The sequence below is a fragment of the Anomaloglossus baeobatrachus genome, chromosome 4 (assembly GCF_048569485.1).
Source record: "Anomaloglossus baeobatrachus isolate aAnoBae1 chromosome 4, aAnoBae1.hap1, whole genome shotgun sequence".
NCBI classification, from domain to species: domain Eukaryota; kingdom Metazoa; phylum Chordata; class Amphibia; order Anura; family Aromobatidae; genus Anomaloglossus; species Anomaloglossus baeobatrachus.
The window spans coordinates 541,146,497-541,163,195 of record NC_134356.1 but is presented as its reverse complement, the minus strand read 5'-3'; the positions used below and the strand labels follow the sequence as shown (position 1 = coordinate 541,163,195).

General features: G+C 45.7%; 1 pseudogene; it reads right to left on the bottom strand.

Moving 5' to 3' along the window:
• Positions 1-1,022: 1,022 nt before the first annotated feature.
• On the bottom strand, positions 1,023-2,379 carry LOC142302656 (RNA-binding protein FXR1 pseudogene; annotated as a pseudogene).
• Positions 2,380-16,699: the final 14,320 nt, after the last annotated feature.

Below are 16,699 nucleotides of genomic sequence, written 5' to 3'. Positions count from 1 at the left end.
TAATGACTTATTGACTACTTCTGCACTTCTATTGTTTGGTGGTGGGTCCCTTTGCGACTTGCAGGTTAAAGGGAAAGCTTAGGGACAGCCGACATGGAGCGGGGGGCACCCAACAACTTAAGGTGCACCTCCGCTGGTAGGTAGCTACTAGAGAGGGAGAGGTTGTTCCCCCTGTTATCCTCTAGATTTATAGGCTACTTTATCACATATAAAGAGTCTTGCTATCTTAGGCTCACTCATTTTAGACAATTAGTCCCCCTTCCCTCACCAGCAGGTATGGTACGTTTTCTGACCTTCCACTCACTTTGTCACTACTACATGACTGTTGTGTATATATAAGAGTTATTATACCCTGTATTTTTGAGTATTTTTAAAGATTTTTTCTAATAAATGTCATTTTTAGGAGTATTTTTCTTGGTTTATGTTGTATGGACACTTCTAGTTTATTGTATTTGGTTATAAACCAAACACACATTGCCAGTCTCCTAAATCAAGCTGGCCACACCCACAGGTGAAGGTCTGTGCATCTCAGCCCTGCAGAGCACCTTGTGATTGTTAAAGGGAACCTGACCCTTATGTGTAGCAAGAAGCCTTTGTGGACTATAAGTCCCATAGCAACCTTTACCGTCTAGATATCGCAGATACCTTCTCCACTGTGACATATAGAGAACATTTACCACGTTGGTGGTCGCTACGTCACATATCCCCCCCTTCTGTTCAAACTTGTAGGGTTGAACACTCGATACCCTACAGGGGCCCGGAGACAGGGCAACCGGGCCACAGTGCGCTAACAGGCAAGAGGGCCCTTCAGGACACACTCGAGCTTCTGGTCTCGCCGGACCGTCCGTCACCAAACCCTGCGCAGGAAACCCACTACTCAGACATGGTCCCCGGCCAGACCCATCCCACCAAGGCTGTCGCCCAAGGTCTGTGCCAGAGGGAGATCCTCCCCTAGGTGGCACCATCGTCCTGTCAGTCCCTGAGCTAACCTGACCACTAGGGCCCACACTATCGAGGAGCCTTCACGGGGAGATGATAGAAGAGATGCCATAACTAGGACGTCCGCATGAGCCGTTCACAGATCTCTCTCGGGCTCTTCTACCCAGGCATCTTCGTTTGAGTCTTCGATAGCCCACTGTCTTGTCAGCGTCTTCGTCTAACGCTGCAGCCCTCCTTCCATTCAGTCCTTCAGATTGTGTCTCACAGGACGGAGACCCTTCAGAACCCGTACTATAGCCTGATAAATATCCGGGTCCTCTGCGACCCCGGCTCACTTTATCAACAGGCTTTCTTTCGCCCTCTGAGGTAACCCGTTTATTGAGTGGGCTACCTTCCTCTTCGGGGCCATAACCCCTATAGGGTCGCCATCCCACACCAACTTGGCGGAGTTGGCTCGCAATTCTCTGTTTTTCTAAATTCAACTGTTTTAAGTCTTCCAAGTATCCCAGGCGGTAGTCTAGGAGGACTCGCATATCGGCAACACACTCTGTCGTTCCCGCAATGGCACCGGGAACCATGCCGACTTCACAGGGTATCCTGGCTTTATTATGAATATTAATTCTTACTCTCGTCACGCCAGTCTTATCAACCATCTCCTGCATGGCTCTTCCATGTTGTCCAATAAGCCTCATGACCATCTCTTTGGGCACTTGAATGCTCTCTTCAACAAACTCCAATAACTGTCGAGCTGTCTTCACCGCTTCTGCAGTTTTTCCATAGATACGGAAGGTTCCGCTGTCTTTTTCGAAATGTACAGCTGTAACCCCTGGAACCTCCCTGGCTTGCTTAATGTTATTTCTTAGCGCTCTCAATGCCAGTCCGATCAATGTTGTCTTCACAACCACCACTTCGTGAAACCCTGTGGTCAGCTGCGCCAAGCGTCTGGCGTCTGCATCCTTCCTGGCAGTGATGAGCCACTTCGTATGAAGACATCGGAGGTGCATGTCACTTAGGAGGGCCACTCGTCTCTTTGTGACGTCGCTAAAAGAGCACACCACCAACTGATTAGACTCTGCGGCAAAGTACACTTTACAGGCCCCTACTGCCTTCTGGAATCTCTCATGCACCCTCTCACTGGCACAGGCTTCTCTTAAGTCTTCCGGCACGTCTATCCAGCACTTGAAGACTGGTTTGCTTCCTTCACTGTCAAGGACACTAGACTGTTCCTGAGGTCTCTTGTCTTCTTCCATATTCTTGGTCTTACCCACTGAGTCAGTCAGGTTCTCAGCTCCTGATGAGACCTTACGTCCGATCTTCACCTCTTCCTCAGAGGCTCTTTCCATTTTTACCGCATCAGCCGTGTCTTGGGACTTCACTGCATTCCCTCCTACTTCCTCTTGGGTCTCTGCAGTGACACCCTCTGCCTTCTCTTGGGCATTTACAGCATCGCCCTCTACCGGGGTGTCACTCCCTTCAGCACGGTACTCTGTTCTTCTTAGAACCTTGACACCATTTTCAACATTCAGCCCCTCAACACTGGGTAGCTTACTGGTCCGTTCACCAGGACCTTTGTGGATTGGCACTTCACCAACACTGTCTAGGACTTTGCTGTCCGACTCCACATGAGCGGTTGCTATCAGCAACGTGCCTTTCTCAACCTTCTCTGCACACTCAGTTTCTGGAAGGGAATCCGCACTGTGGGCAGAAATACAGGACACTGTCTCTACTTGGTCCATATTTTCAGAGGTTGTAGCTAGCTCCGCCCTTCTGCGCCTGTTGCGCCTTCGGCGACTGGAGGAGGATTTCCCTTCTTTGCTCATCAGTCTGTCGCTGTACTCATTTGTCACTTTAGTAACGTCAGTGTCTATTCTGGAGTCAACGTCACTCCCCCTGGTGTCCTGGACTAACATGTCCCCACCTAACCAGGTGTCGGCCCCCTTTTCTGGAGCTACTATAACTGTAGTGGTCACAGTGTCACTTCCTTTTGGAGACGTCATGGCCATCCCTAACTCTTGACAGTCCTTGTGTGGAGGTACCATCTCATCAGTGCACCCCAATATCCCACAGGGAATCTGTATAACCTCATACGGAAAAGAGGCTTTCTTAGGCGAGGGCTGACTCATTCCTGTGCAATTGGTCCCGGCCTCTGTCTTCCATAAATCCTGAAAGAGCTAAAAGTCCCGTCCTATGATAACCGGATATAACAGATCTGGAACTACCCCCACATCAGGGCGTCCCAAATGTTTGGCCGTCTGAATCATCACCCTGGCCAGAGGATATACTTTAGTGGTCCCATGCACACAACTTCCTTCTATCGTCCTACCCACCACCACATGTAGATCAGGCATGGGTCTCACTAAGGTCAACCGGCTCCCCGGGTCTAACAGACCAGACACACGTAGCCCATTCAAGTCCACGGAGGACTTCTGTGGCCTCACATCGGGTGGATATCCTATACCGCAGGTAGGACACAGGTACGGCGAATCCCATTGCCCCTTGCTATAGTTCCTCCGTTCGGATTTTGAATGCTCCACCCCCTTGTGGGTCACCACCGCTTTCTGGGGTCCCGCCCCCTGTTGGGTAACTACCCCGTTCCGAGCCTCCCAATGTGGTGGGATTTCCTTTGGGCTGTTCCGGCTCTTACACAAGCAACCGTATACGTCCCCCTGCTTCCACAAGTGCACAAATAATTTAGAGTCCCAACCTATAATAATTGGGTGCAGTAAATCTGAGACTACACCAACATCATGAGAACCACTGTCCCAGGCTGTCTTAATGACCACACTGGAGACCGGGTATTCTGTCTCATTACTGTGGGTGCAGCCGACGTGGATCTTCCTTCTAGGAATCAAGTGGACATCAGAGGTGGCCCTCACCAGGGTCACCAACTCCTGGAGTCTACGACTCCTGTTACAGATTCCCCATCCACTTCCACGGAACACAGACGTGGCTTCTCGTCGGATGGGTAGTCTATATTGCAAACAGGACACTTGTGGCATGAACACTGTTGTCCCTGGCTACAGTCCATCTGCGCCACTTCACCCTTGGATTTGGGATGCTCCGCACCCTTTTGGGGGACCACCGCTTTCTGGGACTCCATCCTCTTATGGGCAACCACCCCTTTATGGGACTCCGCCCCCTTTTGGAGTTTCCATGCACTGTCCTTAGCCCCCAGTTCACACGTTTGCCCTTGTCTCCCTGGGCACCCAGTGTCCATACTGGCCCCCGAAGGGAACGCTCAAACTGGTCCATGGCTGCGACATCGTTACACTCTGACAGCTGTTCCACAATGTCCGCAGGGACCTTTCCCTCTTTTTGGTTTTCAGCCCCCACTGCTGTCGCTGGACCTCCTGGCCCATGCTGCTGGTGCTGCTGATTCTGTAGCAGCTGGTTCAGGAGCTCCTCCATGCTGCAACGAGAAGAGGAACAGGAGGGGCGCTCCAATGGGTAATACCCGGTGATCAAAGACAGGGGGGGGTTAGAGAACCACTAACCTTTCCGGGTTGTACCGCCCGTACAACCAGGGTCTCCAGCCTGTGGTGTATCAATGCTCTCCAAGCAGGGCCTCGCAATTCCGGCTGGCTTGGAACCTCCGGTCACTGGTCTCTCGCTACTGCAGATTCGCTGATTCACCGCCAGCAGCTGGAGCGCTCTGTCCCTGTTCGTGGACCCGCCGATCCACCGCCAGCTGCTTGAGTGCGCAGACAATTTTCGTGGACCCGCCGATCCACCGCAAACCGCTTCAAAAATGTTTTCGTGGACCCGCCGATCCACAGCAAGCAGTCCGTATCCACAGGAATATGTCCTATGCCGTTGCCCCTAGCAACCCGGCTGCATGCCCGCATTCTCCACCATAATGTAGCGGGGTGGGGGTCCCCCAGGACCACAAAGACGCCGTGACTCAAATAGTCCGATCAAAACAGCTTTATTGTCCTCGCTGTACATGTAAATGGACCCGGAACACAGCCGGGTTATGCACCGTCCATACGGGTCCCCGTCACACAGGCACCCCTTGCCGTAGGAGACGGTCTTACGATGCCCCGTTCGGCTGTTCCAGGAGGGTCCACAAACTTATAATCGCTCCACACAGTCCTGGAGCTTTTCCAGGCTTCCGGCTCTGCAGCTTACAGAGCAGACTCTAGTACAAGATCATAGTGGGAGTTTAACCACTTTCCTCTCTCTGTGGCACCCGGTAGCAGACACCTCTAGCTGAGGTTCCTTCTTGGCCCCAGGGCCCTCTGCAGACCCCTGGGTCTGTGTCTCCTCCAGGAGAGGTTCGGCCTTACAGCCCTAGTCTGGCTGCACTCACCTCAGTCTGAATATCTGAGTCCTGTGCTCAACCTCCACACAGGATGCTCCATGCAGAGTTCTCGGCTCTGCTCTCACTCTCTCCAAACACACATTGCCAGTCTCCTAAATCAAGCTGGCCACACCCACAGGTGGAGGTCTGTGCATCTCAGCCCTGCAGAGCACCTTGTGATTGTTAAAGGGAACCTGACCCTTATGTGTAGCAAGAAGCCTTTGTGGACTACAAGTCCCATAGCAACCTTTACCATCTAGATATCGCAGATACCTTCTCCACTGTGACATATAGCGAACATTTACCACGTTGGTGGTCGCTACGTCACAATATATATATATATATATATATATCTATACTATAACTTAAATGGCCACTAGGTGTCACTAGAGGGCAGACACACTGCTAGACAGTAAGGGGTTACATTAGGTTTCCCTGGTAACATAAACAGATACAGTGAAACGTTCAGTTAAGATCTGGCGACTGCGCGAGTAAGAGGAAAGTGACTGGAAAAAGGGTGCGAGAGAGGGAGAAGGTTGTCGTTCTCCTGTGTTTTGGACTAATAGGATTGCCTGTTTTTTTTCCTTTTGTGGACTGCTTATTAGTTTTTTTTTGTTGGAGTTCCTACTGCCCCTGACGAGGGGAATTTATCTGAGTGAACTTTTCTCCAGATACCGCTTGGATAAGATCATCCAAGAGTGAACCAAAAGCAGTCTAAGGGAGACCAACTCCATCTTGGGCAAAAGACTTCTGTGAATAACAATTGACCTGAGACGGATCGGTGTACTAATAGTCAGTTAGGGACAGACATATAGCATAAGGGCACATTGAAGGAAGACTATTCTTCGAAAGACTGTTCGCTTAGAAGGAGCTGTGCTTGCTTGTTTATCCTGAGGTATTTGCTCTGAACCAGAATTTATTAGAAGTTAAGCTGTGTTCTGCTGATAATAACAGATTAAAACTACCTGACATTTTTATCTTTGCTTCATCACACTGTCAAGAGGCAGTGAGGTACAGAGTATCAAATAGAGGTACATGTACATAAATGTACTTGTTTCTTACTGTATATAGGAAGTTGGCCGGGTACACTGATTGAATTGAAAACATAATGGGAGGCGGTTGTAAGAATATATCCTTGGGGGGATCACATGCCGTTATCTGTAGTAGTGCACTGTGGTAAACCCCATTAATAGAAAAGGAAGGGAGTGGTATAGCCGGGGAAGGGGGGGATAGTCCAGTTCATCTCTACAGACCGACACTTGAAGTTCTCCCAGTTGCATAAAGTGTTATTGTTTATTCCAGGCTGTTGTGGCCCATAAGTTGTAAGAGAACAGTTTTTGTCAATTTTTCTTGAGACTTTTAAAGAAAACTGCTATTCACCATCTTTGTGTCCCTGGGTTTTCCATAGTGCCATCATATCTTGATAGTCATAATGACCGGTATTCAGCCATTACAAAAGTTCCAGAAAGTCAACTATCAATGCAGCCCTCAACCAGTCAGGCCTTTGTAGCAAAGTAGCCCAATGGAAGCCTCTCCCAGTGCAAGACATTTGAATGCCCGCAGAGAAATTGTAAAAAACACATGAAAGACTCACAGACTATGAGAAATAAGATTCTTTGGTCTGATACGACAAATACAGAACTTTTTGGTGATAATTCTAAGCAGTATTGTGACGAGGTCCTTGTCCCATATCCCACAATCAACAGAGCGAGAGAAGGCTCTACAAATCAAAGAGCATTTATTCCAATCAAATTAAATGGTCCATAACATAATCCACTATACAGAGGGTAAAAAATAGTCCAGAAATATGAATATAGTCTAGTAATGGATAAAAAGTCCAGCTCTCTATGGGGTGCCACACCTTCAGCCCAGAGGTTCAATCTTTGTCCTTCTTCTTCAAGTTCTCAAACAGACTGACTTATCCCCCCAGGTAAGCAATGAGGTTAGGTGGATTACAGGCCCACCTCCCCCCACACCTAGGGACAAACACTACAGGTGGTGATTACCTACAGACAATACAATGTACACACAAGCAATATAAATAATGGACAGTGAACCAAGCGTAAAATACAAACCTACACAACATGATACACAGTACACATATCCCACCATTACAAGTATGTATGGAGAAAACCAGGCACTGCTCATCACCTGCCCAATACAATCCCAACAGTGAAACATTGTGGTAGCAACATCATGCTATGGGGGTGTTATTCAGCTGCAGGGAAAGGACTACTGGATGCAATCAAAGGAAAGATGAATGCGGCAAAATACAGAGATTTCCTAGAAGAAAACCTCTTCCAGAGTGCTGTGGACCTCAGAGTTGGTTGAAGTGTCACCGTCCAACAAGACAATGATTCTAAGCACACAACTACAATAATAAAAGAGTGGCTTCAGAACAACTCTGTGACCTTTCTTGACTGGCCCAGCCAGAGCTTTGACCTAAACCCAATTGAGCATCTCTGGAGAGGCCTGAAAATGGCTGTCCACCTACGTTCACCATCTAATCTGACAGAGCTGGAGAGGATCTGCAAAGAAGAATGGCAGATGATCCCCAAATCCAGGTGTGAAAAAACTTGTTGCATCATTCCCAAGAAGACTTATGGATGTACTAGCTCAAAAGGGTTTTTCTACTCAATACTGAGCAAAGGTGCTGAATACTTATGACCATGTGATATATCACATTTTCTTGTATAAAAAATAAGCAAAAATTTTTACATTTCTGTTTTTTGGGGTGCAGAGTGTATATTAATGAAAAAAAAATAACTTTTTTAAATTTACCAAATGGCTGCAATGAAACAAAGAGTGAAAAATTTAAAAGGGTCTGAATACTTTCCGTACCCACTGTATACACTGTATTTCACTGACCAACCTAGTCAGTGATTCTGTCATAGAAGGAAGTTAAGTTAGTTTGACATGACTTATTAGTTATAAACCCATGCTGGCTTTGGTTAACTTCCTCATTCTCATCCAGGTACTTTCATTTATGTTACTATTAACTTGTTAAAAGATCTTTAATAGTTTAGAAGTCAGGTTAACAGGCTCATAGTTCCCTGGGTCCACCTTTTTCACCTTTTTGAAGATAGGGACAACATTTGCTCTTCTCCAGTCTTCTGTGACTTCTCCTGTACTCTAAGAAATTCTTAAAGATTATGTAGCATGGTTCAGAAATGTCCTTTACTATCTCTTTCAGTACCCTCGGGTGTAGTTCATCTGGACCTGGAGACTTGAATTAATTTATGTTAGCTAAGTAATCCCTCACTATTTCTCAATTTATTGATAGCCTGGATTCTTCTATTCCTTCAATAATACAGTTAAGATCAATTGATGTTACATTTACGTTCAGAGAAAAAACAGATGCAAAATAGAAAGTAATATAAAATTTTGGTCTTCTGTACATCTTTTTTTTACCACTTCACTATGTTCATCCTGTAAAAATCCTATTGTATCTTTGACTTTTCTTCACTTTTGACATAACCTCCAAATCCTTTTTTATTGCTTTTGACCTCTCTTCCAAGCCTTAATTCTTTATCAGCTTTAGGTAATCTTATGGATGCCCTGCAGATTCTGCAGACTGCATTAGATTTGTCTTTAGATATGCCTCCCTTTTCCCATTTGATAAAGATTTGTTTTCTTATTTTTTTAACAAGTGACTGTTACGGGTGAACTGGCAGATCAGGACCAGGGGGTATATATCCCAATCGCCAGTCGGGGCCCACCGTGCTCCAGATGGTAATGGAGCTGCTGGCACCCTGTGGGTTAGGCAGAGACTATAGAGCTGGATGGCTCTGAGATAACCCAGGGAACCGGTCACGTGTGTAGTGACACGTCATTCTGGACGACAACCCAGTTAGCATGTCGGTGGAATAGGCGCAACCCCGGCCACGTGTGCAGGGAACAGGTCAGACCGGAGGGTGACCAAATAGCGTTGACTGAGAAGACCGCTGCGACAGCGCCCTGTTGGCCACGTGTGTCAGACACGACAGGCCGAGCGGTCCTTCGATTAGCGTTTCTGGTCACTACTCGAATGGCCACGTGTGGAGAGGACACGTCAGGCCAAGGGATCACGCCAGTAGCGTAGACTGGGAAGCCAAGTAGGATAATAGGTTCACACACCCAATCCTGGAACACCCTGTTAACTCCACAGGGGTCCTGGGGTAAGTTGTCCATGCGCGTAGGAAGCACAACCGGACAGGTGGTGCAACAGGTGCGTTGTCTGTGTGCGAAGAGGGCACTCTCGGACAGGTGTCGCAGCAGGTATGCTGTCCGTGTGCATAGGAGGCACAACTGGACAGGTGACGAAGCAGCCGCAGCCCAGTTAACGCCACTGGACTGCTATAGCACAACAGGAACGGTAGCAAGGAAGCACGGTGCCTGACCCTCATGTGCTGAGCCACGAATCTTGGCATGACAGGCACCATTCGCCTAGCCCTATCTACCGCTTCCAACAAGGTTTATGCAACCATGAATTCTAAGTGAATATGAGTGAAGACTGCACACCTCCATGTTGTCTTCAGCTCCTTTTATAACCTAGATCCACCCCAAACCCAGGGTGGAACCACCAAGGTGCAATAGCAGAGTGCCATATCATCAGCAGCGTCACCAGCAGCCTATCCAGAACAGCAACGTCAATGATGACCTCATGGCAGCCACGCCCCAAACACTTCACCAGTCATCGTCTGACGACCAATGGTGAGGTGCCAGATCATAGGGGCGGGCCTCTGCGAGCGAGTCCGGAGTGGCCATGTCATCAGGACACCTGACACCCTCTTCCCTATCAGGACTTGCCACCTCATGGACATGCTCAGTGAGGTCCTTACCGGACCTAGCCTTTGATGCACTAAGTGCCTGAGCATTGTCAGTAGACACATCCCAGAACTTAGACACAGCACAAAGTCCAGGTACCTGTGCAAACAGGCTGTTAGGATTAATTATGGGAGCATGCTCAGTAGCCTGAACTGAGGACTTAGTCTCAGAAATGACACAATCAGGCTGAGCATGCTCACTAGGCAAAACACCAGACTTAAGTGGGCTTTACACACTACAATATTGCTAGTAATTGCTAGCGATATTGTACGCAACAGCACCCGCCTCCATCGTGCATGCAATATCGTGTAATCGCTGCCGCAGCGAACATTATCGCTATGGCAGCGTCACACGCACTTACCTGGTCGGCGGCGTCGCTGTGACTGCCGAACAATCCCTCCCTCAAGGGGGAGGGACGTTCGGCATCACAGCGACGTCACCGTCACGTCACTAAGCGGCTGGCCATTCAAAGAGGAAGTAAAGGTATATATGGTGTGAACACTGCTCTATTAAGGGTGGTATAGAGGTGCTAGTGAGAGGACCAAGGTCCTCATGCTGAAGAGAGTGCAGTGTTTTGAATTTACATTCAAAGAGGAAGGGCAGAGATGAGCGGGACGTAACATGCCACCCACTTCCTTCCTTCCTTCCGCATTGCGGCTGGTGTCAGGTAAGGAGATGTTCCTCGCTCCTGTGGTGTCACACACAGCGATGTGTGCTGCCGCAGGAGCAACAATCAACATCGATAATCAACCATTACCGATTTTTGGTTTTGGGATGACCTCTCCATGGTGAAGGATTTTCACCATTTTTGAGGTAGCTTAAGGTCGCTGGTAAGTGTCACACGCTGCAATATCATTAATGACTCCGGATGTGCGTCACTAGCAACGTGACCCCGACGATAAAACATTAACGATGTTGTGGCGTGTAAAGCCCCCTTTAGACTCTGGCTGGGGTAAATCGGCGCCCGCATGTGCACTAGCCGCCTCTCCACACTAAGACATGGTGGAAGGAGCCGCTAACTGGACAACCCGAGGCACGGCCAAGAACGGCAGCCGGCACCTGGGTGCAACAAGAACCGCAGCACGCTGCTTGCGGCTATGGCGGTCCCGGTTCGTAACAGTGTAATGTGTTTATTTATCCTGTTCTCTTTAAATGCTTCCTATTCTTCTCTCTTTTAGGGACTGTTAACAATTGTGATTTGACAATCCCATTTTTTAAATTTCCCATCCTTCCTGGACATTTCTGTCCTTAAGGACATACAGTTATTGGATCCCTCCTATCCTCTTTCTGAGGTCCCTTAAAATCTGCCTTTTTGTAATCCAACATTAAAGTCTTCACAGGTCACTGTTCACATCCACCCTTACATCCTTAACCATTTAATTCCTGTCTATAAAGACTAGATCCAAGGTAGCATATCCCCTTGTTTTCACCTCTCTTTTCGAAAGCTAAAGTTGTCAGCAAGAGAAGATGAGAATTTGATGGACCTGGTAATTTTGCCTAAGAGAGATTCTCAACAAACGTTTGGATAGTTAAAATCTTCCATGATTACTATGTTAAATTTTTTTGAGAATTTGGCCATCTGATATATAAAGTGTTCATCCTCCTCTTCAGCTTGCCCAGGCAGTATGTAGTAAAAGCCTAAAATGGTGTCCTTTCCATTGTTCTCTCCCTGTATTCTTACCCAAACAGTTTCCACAGAATCCCCAATCTCTAAAACTTCAATCTCTGAGGAGATATACACTTTTCTAACATACAATGCAATGTGCGGTCAAAGGACGAGGGCCATGGGAACCTCCATCTGTTCCTGCAACTTACCTGAGTGATGTCCCCGCTGATTGCTGTGGCTCAGTTTCTGCCTGAAGTCCACAGAGGGTGGTCATGTACCATGATCGCTGGCTGTAACTTGAGTAATGTAGCAGAGCTGAAAGCATCTTGAGACCTTGTGTGGATTAAGTCAAACACTCTGCAGGAGTGTTTTGCAGGTTAATAAATTGGTGAAAGAGGGTGAGTATTTTGTCTTTTATTTCAAATAAAGGCTTTTTTCGGTGTTTGTGTTTGTTTCTTTTCACTTGAGTATTAGTGATTGGGGGTTTCGTATTTGCTCCCCATGCCTCCCATTATTAATATAGAGCTTAGTGGCAACTGTGAGCTGCAATTAAATCCTTAGTACTCTAATTGCCACTGAACCAGGGCAATCGGGTAGAGCTGGGTAAAGTGCTGGAATTGTTGCATTTAATGGATGTGACAATTTTGGGTGGCTGCAGGCTACTATTTTTAGGCTGTGGGCCCAAATTAGCTTGGGTCTCACCAGCCTGAGAATACCGGAATTCAGCTGTTGGGCATTATTATGGCTGGGTGGGTATCAAAATTGGGAAGGACGGCATGCCATTTTTTAAAAATTAATTATTTAAATAAAGTAAAACAACTCATGCGGTTCCTATTATTTGATACACAGTCAAGTTACTCGCATGGCTGGAGGCTGCAGCTTGTAGCCAAAGGCTTTGTCTGTGTTGGGTATAATAATATGGTGGGAATCTGCAGACAGGGTCTGTGATTGGAAGCATCAGACAAGCTGTCACTCAGCATGAGGGCATGCCTGACTCCAACCAATCACAGACACCGGTGGGCAAGGAAAGCAGTGCGCATGCAATGAAGGTAATGAATGGCCCTGGAAGTAAATGAGCGACAACGGGAGCAGTTACAGTCATGCCAGTTACTCGGTAAGTACAGCCCACTTGCTTTATTGTTTTTTTCTTTATTTTTATTTTATTTTTTTTGTATTACCTGAGTGTCGGATTCTCTGAGAATTCCTGGCCCGGGCCTGGCACTCAGGGGCCTTTGAACCCACACGGGTCTGGACTTTTACAGTCTGGGTTAGCCATCACTATCTGTTTCTCCTTCAAAACAACATTTTTCTTTCTCTATCCAAGAGGTCTCTGAGTGCTTACAAGGTTGTTTTTTGTGGGCAAAGTCTTATCTTCATGTAGCTAATCATCATTCACACTATGGAGGATGATTATATACATACTTTTTTCCATTAGTCATTTATAAACCTGCAATTTAAAATATTCAATATTGTATATATAGATTTTTAATGCATAACACTGTAATAAACCTCCAACGGCTATAACTTGATGTGATGATAAGACTTAGTTCACAAACAGCAGAGTTATTATTACAATGTTCTTGACAAATATGATGTACTTGGAAGTATAAAAGGTTTTGCTCTACACATATGGCTTTAATCAGCACACTCTATCCTTCTTTCAAGAGGGATTCCATTCAGTTAAAACATTTTCAAAGTATAATAAGCAAATGAGTATGATTATGTTGTCATTCTCCCCTCACAATCATTTGTGATGAACATCACATTTTCAATAGCCAACTTAAATCGGGAAATATCATGGTTTTTACCAACAGTGGTTCTGAGAGCAAAGAACCAATTTGTAACATGGACTAAGGTGAGATCTTAACATGTATATATTTTTACTGAATCACTTAAATGTTTATTTTATTCTTGGTATAGGTTATTTATTGTATTGATGTTAAAAACCTTTTGGCTTACTATAAATTTAATTATGGAGTATTCTTAGTCCTGTTTGTATCATCAGTGATCTGTGATTTTTCCTCTCGTTCTTATTAATTTCTATATTTTATTGTCAAAAGTAGTGATGAGTGAATGTATTTGTTACTATTCACTATTTGCAAATAGTACGGTATTCAGGCTATTCGTTATATAGGGAGTAATGGTGTATTTGCCTTCCTATGTTCGGATATCCAGCTCAGCATGGTTGGCGCCTCATTTGCAGCCACTAAACATGTTGTGTTTCTTAACCAATCACAGTAATGCCGCAGCCATCTTGGAAAAAAATAGAATTTTTTTTGTATAATAAAAGGAGTGACTCCTTTTATTATACAAAAACATTTTTTTGTATTTTTCCTGTTACGGGCAGTCAACATTTAATATCTCACAGGACTGCTGCAGCCTGGTTTATTGAGTTTGCTTTGGGCGTTGTGACTCTCTCACAACCTTAACAGGTGAGTGTGCTTAGCTTATTTCTACCCTGGTTTTGTTGAAGGATATAGACCCTATTGCGCCTTTTGTTTTCCAGTTTTTTCCTGTTCAATTTTCTCTCCATGTGCTTCAAACTTACCGATCACTGCACAGCATGGCTGTCACACTGCTCCTGCAGCCTCTCTTCTTCTTCCCTATCTGCTCATTAGCCCCATCCCATATTCACTGCACCTGCTCATTAGGTTCATATATATTCACTCCTTCCCCTGCACATCAGTGGCCGTGATTAGTTGCAGTCAGACCTACCCTCACGCTGAGTGACAGCTGTTTGACGGCAACAAATCACAGCTGCCTGTGGGCAGATCTACACTACCGTTCAAAAGTTTGGAGTCACCCTGACAATTTTGTCTTTCTATGAAAAATCATACTTTTATTTATCAAATAAGTTGCGTAATGAATATAAAATATTGTCCAGAGATTGGCTATATTAGAAATAATGATTTTTAATTAACATAATTTTCTTCTTCAATCTTTGCTTTTGTCAAAGAATGCTCCCTTTGCAGCAATTACAGCTTTGCAGACCTTTGGCATTCTAGCTGTTAATTTGCTGAGGTACTCTGGAGATATTTCACCCCATGCTTCCAGAAGCCCCTCCCACAAGTTAGATTGGCTTGATGGGCCCTTTTTGCATACTATACGGTGAAGCTGCTCCCACAACAGCTCAATAGGGTTGAGATCTGGTGACTGGGCTGGCCACTCTATTACAGATGGAATACCAGCTGCCTGCTTCTTCACTAAATAGTTCATGCATAATTTGGAGGTGGGCTTTGGGTCATTGTCCTGTTGTAGGATGAAATTGGCTCCAAACAAGTGCTGTCCACAGAGTATAGCATGGCATTGCAAAATAGAGTGATAGCCTTCCTTATTCAAAATCCCTTTTACCATGTTCAAATCTCCCACTTTACCAGCACCAAAGCAACCCCAGACCATCACATTACCTCCACCATATTTGACAGATGGCATCAGGCACTCTTTCAGCATCTTTTCAGTAGTTCTGCATCTCACAAATGTTCTTCCGTGTGATCCAAACACCTCAAGCTTTGATTTGTCTGTCCATAACACATTTTTCTAATATTTCAATCCAATGTCTGTGTTCTTTTGCTCATATTAATCCTTGCCTTATATTAGCCAGTCTTAGATATGGCTTTTTCTTTGCCACTCTGCTCTGAAGGCCAGCATCCCGGAGTCGCCTCTTCACTGTAGACATTGATACTGGTGTTTTGCAGGTACTATTTAAAGAAGCTGCCCATTGAGGACCTGTGAGGCGTCGATTTTTCAAACTAGAGACTCTTATGTACTTGTCTTGTTGCTTAGTTGTGTAGCAGGTCCTCCCACTTCTGTTTATACTCTAGTTAGAGCCTGTTTGTGCTCTCCTCTGAAGGGAGTAGTACACACCATTGTAGGAAATCTTCAGTTTCTTGGCAATTTCTCGCATGGAATATCCTTCATTTCTAAGAACAAGAATAGTCTGTTGAGTTTCACATGAAAGTTGTCTTTTTCTGGCCATTTTTAGAGTTTAATGGAACCAACAAATGTAATGCTCCAGAATCTCAACTAGCTCAAAGGAAGTTCAGTTTTATAGGTTCTCTAATCAGCAAAACTGTTTTCAGCTGTGCTAACATACTTGCACAAGGGTTTTTATCGGATTTCTAAACATCCATTAGCCTTCTGACATAGTTAGCAAACACAATGTACTATTAGAACATTGGAGTGGTGGTTGTTGAACATGGGCCTCTATGCACCAATGTAGATATTGCATTAAAAACAAGACGTTTGCAGCTAGAATAGTCATTTAGCACATTAACAATGTATAGAGTATATTTGTGTTTAATTTAATGTTAGCTTCATTGAAGAAAAATGTGCTTTTCTTTAAATAATAAGGAAATATCTACATGACCCTAAACATTTGAACTGTAGTGGATATGGCACAGTAAAATAAATAAATAAATAAATAATTGAAAAAAAACCGGTGTGCGATCCCCCCAATTTTGATACCCAGCCAAGAAAAAGCCTCATAGTTGAGGGCTGGTATTCTCAGGCTGGAGAGACCCACGTTAATTTGATCCATCCACCCTAACAATATCAGCCAGCAGCCACCCAGCATTACCTCATCCATTAGATGCAACAGTCCTGGGACTTTACCTGGCTCATTCCGATTGCCCTGGTGCGGTAGCAATCAGGGTAATGAAGGGTTAATAACAATAACAGTGCACAGCTCTCATCAAGCCCAGAAATAGTGATGCGATGGGGTCTTCTATGAGACCCCTCCATCACTAATCCTGTAAGTAAAAAGAAATGCACATACACTGAGAAAAAGTCCTTTATTTGGAATAAAATACAAAACTGTTACACCTCGTGGCTCTCCTGAGGCAGTCTCCCATTCCTTGCCTGCCACAAGCGCTCCTGCTCAGCAGCGCCAAAGGTCTGCCAGACTGCGCAGTGTGCAGGAGATACCTTCTCAGAGAGGCAGCAGAAGGGTGACACCTAGTGGTTCTCCTGTTACAAGGAGTGAAGCGGTCTCCCATTCCTGGCCTGCCGCGGGTCCTCCTGCTCAGCGGCCCCGAAGGTCTGCAAGGTTG